General features: G+C 32.4%; 1 long non-coding RNA gene across 1 annotated transcript; it reads right to left on the bottom strand.

Moving 5' to 3' along the window:
- LOC136820502 (uncharacterized) lies at positions 1-1,273 on the bottom strand. Its single transcript, XR_010848602.1, has 3 exons — positions 1,188-1,273; positions 757-1,008; positions 1-464 (listed from the first exon to the last, which is right to left on the bottom strand). It is a non-coding gene; the product is annotated as an uncharacterized lncRNA (long non-coding RNA).
- Between the last annotated feature and the right edge of the window lie 8,800 nt (positions 1,274-10,073).

The raw sequence follows: 10,073 nt of genomic DNA, 5'->3' as shown, positions 1-10,073 counted from the left end.
TTAATCACACAACAATTATATTTTCTGGAACTAATAACCCTACTTATAAAAATATAAGAATATCAAAATAATTATTTTAAAAGTTATTTTTCAAAAATTACAAAGAAACACTTGAAATTAAACAAAAGAAAGTCGACAAAATTATTGCGGTGTAACTTATAAAATCGTACATAATACATGATTCCAGGAGAAACTTGTTTCACACTATCCTTGACCATTGACAAATTTAATTTTTTTTCATCTTAAGCAGTTAAGGGATTTGATCCATGACATATTGGCCCGGAGCCAAGAGCAGAATATTTCATTTCGCAAACCTCCTCAGCAGGTTTTCCTAACAATCCTATTACTCTAGCGTGTGCACAATCTGAATCATATAGACAAGTAAAGAATTGGTCACCTCTGGCTTTGTCTGACAATCTACACCATGTCTTTGAGTTTGAGTGACATTGACGCCAGCAAGTTCCCTAAAGTTACACAAAGTGTTTAAGAAAACTGCAGTTTGAGCCTCATAATATAATCTATTACTTTCCTTCTTCTTCTATGCGATCTTACGTAACTATGGGCAAAAATCAGTATGGAAAATTAAACTCAAATCCCAGGGAGATGGTAGATAGTTTTTCAGGCACAGTTAACGTAATATGTACATATGATGCAGTATATATATGGCAGTTTCTACCACTAACAATACAAAAGTGGTTGTCAATCAAGTAGTCAAAATGACTTTACAGATAGCTGCAAAACGAAAATGTTACTTACGATTTCTGTGCATCCTGAACCATTACATTTCTTCACATACTTATGACATCCGAAGCTGTTATCATTGTAACATAGATCTCCAAATTTACATTCATGTTTAGGAACCATTTTTTCCGCCACACGTTCATCAATCATATCTTGCAGCGCTTGGTAGAAATTCCTTCCTTTGTTAGAGTCGTCATTGCTTATGCGATAGGAGTAAGCAATTGCCAAAACCGCGGTGAATAAAATGAGTACTTTGATGTCCATTGCCTAAAGAAAAACCAAGAAAATGCTTTTTGTTTATTTTGCTCAACTATAAAATTTGTTTCAATATCTCGTCACTCAGGCTTAATATTGGTAGCTCATTAAGTTATTGAAAAGTGTATTGAGAAAACTTTGGAAAAGTCAGTACTTTCAAAAATCTGATTAATTAATAAATTTGTACTTACTGTTGTCCACAATTTCACTATTGCACTGTATACTTCTTTGTTTGAAATTTGCTTTTCGTTTGATTATCAAGTCATACGTTCGTCTCTTTTTATACTGAGGCTTTATAATAAGAGCAATTTACTATTCACTTGATTTAAAATTCATCCAATGAGGTGCTCGGAATAGAATGTATCACACGTTAAACAATTCCCATTATAATTAAAAAAGTGGTTCGTGAAATAATGAAATTAAATGTACCAGCTTTAATAAATTTTTGTGGTATCATATTTATTACATACACTCAGTGGGAGAGAATTGATTAAGAAATACAATAGAATTCTTTTGATTTTATCAAAGCTTTCTCATGGGTTGACTTGTATCACGGAATGCCAATATGGTTTTTCTTTACTCAACCGTCAATACATTTATACAATATACAGGGTCCGGAAAAAAATTTATCGAATTCAAACATGATTCTGAGAGAGAAGGTTGTTACATGTTCAATTTTTTACGCATTTAAAATAAATGGAAAATCGTTTACACGATTTCTTTTCAAAATTTAATGGATTTTCTCCTCGTTGCGTCACTCCTTTGTCTTTAGAGGTACCCAAACGAGGGGAAGATCGATTAATGTTTTATAAAAGAATTCGTAAAAGTGATTTTGAGCTTTTGTTTCGTTTATGTTCTGAATTGTTATCGACAAAGGGAGTGTTAATCGATTATAGGAGATAGTGTGTCCGACAAAAGCTAAACATATTTCTAAAAAAGGTTGACTTTTTAGGTATTTCAAGCCATACCTGAATATGGGCATACTAAGGAAAATATATATAAGATATAATATATAACTTAAGCCTGATAATCGCAAAAAAATACTGCAAAAGCCTAAATTTACTGTTTTTTATTAAAAAAGGCGTTATCATAAATATTTTTATAAGTCCTGATTGCAAACAATATGTTGAAAGGTTCACCCTAATTTTTATTTTTAAAACATCCCGAAACTTTTAAGTTCTTAACTTTTTGAGTTGATTTTAAAATATTTTAAAATGGTTCTTTAATTACATCATTTGAGGAGTATTTTTGTGAAATATTCTATGAGATTGGATATTTGAGATTCTACTAAGCTCTAAAATGTTCTTAACTTGCTCCTATTAATTTAGCCGTCAAAGTCCTATGTTCTTATAAAGTTTGTTCTTTTGTATAAAAAAATGTTCATTACGTCACTTGTGGTTAAAGACACAAGCTGCGTTAATGTGGGTTTAACTGATATCTGATGATAATAACTGACGACAGCCTGTGGCTTAACCCTATTAGCCCCAGGGGGGTAGAATCTCTACCACGCTGAAGTTCTTTTGTTTATATCTCAAAGAAACATTTTTTAACGACTTGAAACTTTCTGACTGACTTTATTAAAATCTTATTAAGAGTACTTGTGCAATTTTAGGGTCATAGGTTGTCCAGATCAGGTTTTATGACTTTATTGTGAAACATGACATAAAACCCAGCTAAAATCGCTTAAAACTCAAATTTTAAAGTGCTGATAACTTCTAAACTATTTATTCAATCATTTTCAATTTGGACACGTGATAGGCATTGATAATACAAATTTAAAAAATCAAAAGAAAATTTTTGAAAATGATGACGTCATCATTTATAACGTCATCAAATTTTGAAAATTTTACTCATCTTCAGCATAGATTTTAAGGAAAGCTCTTCATGGAAATTGCAAAACCAGCAATTATAGTAAAGAACAGTCTTTACCTTTCAGAATCTTTAAACAGAATTGAAATATCTTTATTGGTTCGACTGTAATAGACATTTTTGTAAACCATATATTTTGGCTTTTTTCCGACAGGTGGAAATTTTGTAATGACGTCATCAGTTTTTGAATGACGTCATCAATTTTTTTTCTTCCTTGAAAATTGTATCATGATGGAGAACATCTGTACCAAATTCTTGGCCATAGCTCTTCTAGATCGAAAATAATCGAGGGTGGTAGATTCTACCCCCCCCCCCCTGGGGATACAAAAGTCAAAAAAGCTTGGGGCTAATAGGGTAAAGAGCTCTGACCAGGCAAAAGAACAGTTACTAGATTTGAAGATAAAACTTTTGTTTTGCGTTCTTTGACTTTGACACTTTTATTAAAAAACTGTCTTTATAAACTGAATTTATTCTATTAAGAGTAATTAGCAAATTTGATTTCAAAGATGACGTTATGAACCTTAAAACGTTAATAAAATGTTATATTATCCTTTTTTCTAAAAAGTGCTTAGTTTGGTTAGTTTTGTTTGGGATTTTTTAAATTATCTGCAAAAGATTGAACTATTTAAAATTTTTCGAAAAAATTTTCTCAATTTGATGTATCAAAGTTATGACTCTTTTTTTACGAAAAATTTGAATGAAAAATAGGTCAAAAACAACTATTTTCAACTCATCAGATTTAAGGCCGTGCGTACTTTTTTGAAGCGCGATAATTTGTTCAATAGTACCGGGATCTTTCCGGTTTAATAATGTCTACCGGAAAAAACCTTCGCAGCCGAACTCTACCAATTTGCGAGTGTACCGGTAGTGTCAGCAATTTAGTTTTTGCGAAAAATCCCAAGTGAAGGCGCGAAAAGACAAGATGAAGTCTCCTTCCGCTTGTTGTTCAACTGAAATGTTTATCAAAGAATCCAGGAATAGCTTTATGAATGTGAACTCAGAAGGGTGGGTTTCGAAGAATTTTGGCTGCTCTGATATTGGCTTTAACTTATCAAGTTGAATTTTGAGGTAACATTATCTACAATATATGTATTTTCACATCTTCGGACTTGATATTTTTCATGATAATTTATCCACCACCCATCAACTGCAACTTCTTTTAACAATCCCTTTGCAGCTAACCCCAATTTCTTCTCCTTTAAATTTGATCTATCATTCAGTAGCTAATCCTCATTTCTTCAATACAAATAGTTTTCTTATAAATTGAGGATAGCTAATCCATAAATATAGTTAGATTGGTTTGTGAAGGAGGTTCCCAGTATTCAATTGTCAATTTCAGGTTGTCCACCTTTTGCCTCTCCTTTTTTGTGAACTACAGTGCTTTTAAAATTAAATTGAAGTAAACTTTTGAACGTAATCGAGCATCGATTGATTTAATTTTCAAACGCATATATTCTGCAGACTGCCTTAATTGTGATGAGAAGATTTTGAGACGAAGAAGCTTTTACAAATATTTTCGAAAATCTATTCTTTTGTTCGGTAAAAGATGCACCATCATTTAGTGCAAAGAATCTTTCAAAATGTTTTTTTCTTTGCCGAAAATATAAGGTCCTCAAAGTTGAAATACTCTTCTTCACAAAAGTCTTCATTTTCTTCTCCATCAAGTTTTTCATCGCAAATTTTACCTTTTTAGATTCAGAAATAGTTGGCTTAACAGAAAATATATAATATGTCATGCTTTTACTGGCGTAGATCAGTCAGAAAAACACATTTTATACACAAGAAATATGAAAATTCAATATAGTCAGAGCCCTTAATTATCTTGCCAACAAATAACGATAACGACTTTGCGATAAATTCTTTTTAAACCTATTGATGTTTTTGTGCGATATACTGTATGTGAATTGCTGTACTTTTAAATGGGCTTAAATTGAGTTTTAAGCCTAAATAAACCAGCTGCGCTGGAAGCTCCAGCTATAAGGATTATTAGCACAAAGATTTGAACGAAGACAAAGGTTGAAAAGTAAAAACGTGTGCGAATTTTTACGTTATAAGAGATTGGATTAAATAGATCTAAAATACAGATAATAAAGAATACGGAATCAATTTGGGCGAGAATTTAACTTGGCTTGGTGGATGAGCGAAAAATACAGAATTTAATTTGGTGAATGGTTGAGAAACTTAAATTTGGCGGACAAGCGAAAAAATAAATTTTCAGACAATTCCGCCAAATAATCCTCCTTTTTTAATGCATTTGAAATCATAACTATGATGTCATTTTTTAAGAATTTTTTAGGTTGGGACATGATCAAGACAACAGTTTGTTTATGTGCCTAAAAAAATCGTTGGTTTGTATGTTATGTAAGGTTTTACACTTTTTTTTTCAGGAGCACGTCGTTGCCGGCAACAGTATTTCACTCAGACGATTATTCGATTCGATGACAAAGAAACGACAAACACAAACCTCCGCAATACCACATTGATTTGAATGCAACGATGAGAAAAATAAACGACTACCAAGATTATTACCTGTGTCGATCGATTTCTTTTAAATTTTACGAACACAAAGAAATATTTCAGCGGATTATGTAGAATTTTCTTTTTAAGCTGTAACATAAAATCTTTTTCGCAAGCATAAACTTTTTGTGAATTGTTAAATAAAAAGGAGGATGCCTTTTAAAATGCAAATTATTCTTTTAATACGATTTTTGACTTTAAAAAGCACTAAAGATTAGACGATCCTATCATCTACACAGACGATCCTATCGTCTACACAAAGATCACTAAAAGAAAGTAGTTTAGGAGGCGGGAAAAATTTGTGAACAGGTGGTTAGCTCGAGGCGGAGGTGTTTACAGCGTTTTGTTCCAAAATTCGACCGCCACTTTTTTCCCGTAAACCGCCCTGACTATTTTCTCGCGTTAACTGAATTCTTAAACGGACGATAGCATCGTCTTCTATAGCCTGTTAGACGAAAACCGCTTTTTTTATCGTGATTTAACGTCTGTTACACATTTTATCATACTGTAGTTTTGGTGAAAATTTCCACAAACTTAGAACTTTGTTAGATTTTTAAATAATGATGTAGCAAAAATATTTTTCCATTATTTTATTTCTAAATCTTAAATTTCAAGAGATTATTGATTAATATATTCTTGGAATCATTTTATTAACATCCCTGTTTGCAAGACTGGCTTGAAACTTAGCTTTCTTTGATTTTGGCTGCAAGAAGAAAACCTTTTGAAGAAGGGGATTACCTTTCTAAACTAAAAGATGGTTGATACTACCGTTAATTAGAGATTCTTGAGACTTGAGGTATTTTAGAAACTTTTTTGCTTTTGTTTAGGGTTCTAGGGGTTTATCAAATAATTTCAATTTGAACATTTTAGTTCACTAACACTTCATCGAATCATCCCGAGCCGAGAATTCTTGTTTTGATTTTATGCACGGACGACGCAAATTTTCGAGTTCCGTGTTTTCCCGCGTTTATGCACTCCACACGGACCCAACCAATGAAATATAAACCCGAAGGGCTAGAATTGAATCTCCTTGGTGGGATTTGAAGTCCCCATCCCACCAAAGTTGAGCGTTCCGCATTGATGTTTCCAATTTTTTGTACCATGGTCTCGTTATTTAAAATATCATTAACATTAATGTCTATGTCTTGATAGAGAGGATTATTCTCTTTGAAATAGTGTAAAAACGCTGAATAAAATCAGGTCTGATTGGTTCAAAAAGAACATGTCCTTTATATTCTAATTCCTTTTGAGTTAACGATGACCAGTCCACTTATCATTTACACTTCTTGGTAAAGTATTTGCAATACTCTCAACATCAACAGGTACATTACAAATTGAACCTTTAAGTTTCGGGAACTGACCTTTTGGCATGATTGCAATTTTTTTAAATATTATTCTTCGAGAAATCAATACCTTTTCAAGCCTGCGGAGAGTTTGAAATTCAGGGGGTAAGTCGTCAAGGGAAAGTTTATTTTTGACAGCTTGACATGGTAATTCTTTTTTTTTTTAGTTTTTTATGGCATGTCTTACAAATATATAATTGACCATCAAAAGAAAGAACTTCAGAATAATAATATTCTTGTGGCATATCATATTTTTCAGGTGAATATTTGATAACAGTTTTTCGATAAAGACATCGGTTGCAGCAAACACATATGTAAAAAGGACCTTCTCATACAAGATTTTTAAATTGTGTCACTAAGTCATTTGTACGTGTATCAGTATTTTTAGAAAAATTTTCTTTTTGTTTTTCTTTCAATGTTTCCTTATTTTCTTATAGTAGAGCTTTTGTTTTTCAGCTATGTTGCTTTTGTTATTTTCATAGTAAAGTTGTTTTTTTTCGTGTATCTTTTATCTTTTCTTTATTTTTATTTTTATATCTTTTATCTCTAAGATTTAATTTTTCTTTGTTTTGGGCACGATAGACTCTTTTGTTTTCCTTTAGTTTTTCTTGTTAGTTCCATAGTAAGTACTATTTTTCTCCTTGCACATTTTTGACGCTTTTATCATTTCCACTATCAAAATTATTTTTTCGCTTGATTGCACTACTCTTAAAGCGAGAATAGCTTTGTTGAAGCATAATTTTAAGCTCTTCTTTTAATTCACTTATCTTGATAAACTGAATTAGAAAAAAAAGATTATCTTTGTTCTTTTCTAGTAAATAAAAATGTTGGATATATTTTTCTAGTTCAAATATGGTTTCAAACTTTAACAAACAAGATTTTCCAGTAAATGGATCGAGCAATCCAAATTCATTACGGCTATGCGAATCAAAAACAAAAAATCGTTGGGGCCTTCTCATAATTGCTATTGTAAAACCATCAATAATCATCAATGCATCAAATTCTGGGATTGAAGACATGCTTAGAGGTATTTGCAGAAGGGGATAATTATCAATCAATTTTGCTTGACCATTTTCAGAATTTAAAAAATTAATTTCAGTAACGACACCGTTGAATTCAATGAATCGTGGCATTTCATCGACTGATAATAATCATTAGTATTCAGTTGTTTATATAATTTGTCTCCTTCTATTAAAATTTTATCTAAATCATTAGTTTTCCAAATCGACGTACGTCTTACATAGGACCAAAATATGGCGTAAAGACAGGTTGCACTGCGTTGTGTACCTGCTGTTTGGCCAAATATCTCTCTATTGGCTTGATTAAAAGAACCCAAAACAGCTTTTGAAACTTGATAAGCTGGCATACTTGAAATATTGTGGATCTTTTCAAGAGTTTGAAGCTTTAAGAATGGTACATTGTCTTTTTGAACAAAGTTGAATAGGTTTAATAAGTTTAATAGGTTTAAATTTATTAGCAAGAGGATGCAAGGAGCTCGCATGCAACCTCTGGGATGTAGCTGCTTGCCTGATATATAACACAGGCAAGCTGTATGCTCTCTTTTACTGATAGCAAACAAGTGAGGTATAATCACACTTACCTTGCTATACTAAAACGTGGAATCAAACAGTGTAAGAAAATTCTCACCCTTTAACACTCTGCAAGATTAAGTTGACGTGGTCAGCCCGAAATTCTACAACGATTTGTGTGGCAGTTTATCAAAAAAAGTGGCAGTTTATTAAGAAGCTAATATTGCTAAGTTGAAGAAAATAGGAGCGCACCATTAAGGATAATGTTCCACCCGAAAATCCCGATTCTATACAAAAAATCCGAAATCGAAATCGAAAGTGAAATCGGGAAATTATTTTTGAAGTCTTGAACGCCCGATGAATGATACTCATTTTAATGCTCAGCGTGGCTGGAGCAATTATCTGGGCGCGTCAAATTTTTAGGGCGCGTCAAATTACCAGGGCGCGTAGGCGCGTAACATTTTAGGGCACGTGGGTGCATTAAAAATATGAGGGCGCGTGGGCGCGTAAGGCGCGTCATTTAGCAGACTCGCTAAGGCCTCAGTTTACAAACCAATGCACAAACAGAAAAAAGGAACGAATGTATGTATCCCACAACAATAATATTTTCTGGAACTAATAAACCAGACTTGCAAAAAAATATTAGAAAAATATTAAACAAATATTTAAAAAGTTATTTTTCAAAAATTACAAAGAAACACTTGAAATTAAACAAAAGAAAATCGAGAAAATTATTGTGTAAGTTATAAAATCGTATATAATACATAACTTCAGGAGAAACTTGTTTCATACTGTTCATGACCATTGACAAATTCAATTTTTTTTCATCTTAAGCAGTTAAGGGATTTGATCCATGACATATTGGCCCGGAGTTACCAATTTCAAAATTCATTTCGCAAACCTCCGTAGCAGGTTTCTATAAAGCCTTAAAATTTTCTTAACTTATGCTTAACATTTTGGCCATCGAAGCAGTTTTCTTATATAGTTTGTTCTTATAAAACAACGTGTAAATCAAAAAATCTCTCGACTAATTTTTAACATCAATTAATTTTCTCCTGCAACAAAAAGCTCTCAATTATTTTGACAAATTTGTGATTTCTCAATTAATTGATTTTAAATAAGATGTAACCATGGACAACAGAATGTTTGGAAGCCATTTTGAATTCATTTTTTCATGATGATTTAACTGTAACCAGCTTGTGAGAGATGTTTTCATATACGTAGAGGGAATAATGATGTTATTGCATTTATTTAACTTGCTGAATTTGTAAACTAGATCATTTTTATGAACCTGATAATGGTATGAACATCGAAAAGCTTCGAAAGAAATAAATTGTTACATGAATTTTCAAATTTTTGTTTTAATCCAATGATATGGCAGACTTTGACACAGTAAAATTTACAATGCTTATATTTCTTTTTTTCTTAACTGGGTGTTACAGTGGAGTCTCCATAACTCGAATACGGATGGGAAATTCAGATTTGATCGAGTTATGGAGATTGGTTTATAATGCATTTTAACTGAAAGCAACATAAAACTTGTTGAGTTAGAAGACATTCGAGTTATTGAACACCCCTGTCTCACAGCACAGATGGAACTTTTTTCCTCAGTGGTGATAAAAATTCATATTGAAATCCCAATTGGGATAGAAATTCTACTGTTCACAGTTATAGAGGTTCGAGTTACAGAGATTCAGCTTTAGTTTTTGGTACGTCCCGGGGGGGGGAGGGCAGTCAGGCAAATTGACCGACGGGTATGTGCCGCGGTTAAGGGTACGTTTTTCAAAATATCAGAAATGCACTGTAAGGGTGAACTTTA

The sequence above is a fragment of the Clytia hemisphaerica genome, unplaced genomic scaffold, assembly GCF_902728285.1.
Source record: "Clytia hemisphaerica strain Z4C2 unplaced genomic scaffold, Clytia hemisphaerica genome assembly, whole genome shotgun sequence".
NCBI lineage: Eukaryota > Metazoa > Cnidaria > Hydrozoa > Leptothecata > Clytiidae > Clytia > Clytia hemisphaerica.
Note: the sequence above shows the minus strand (reverse complement) of the source record. Positions and strands in the feature narration are given on the sequence as shown.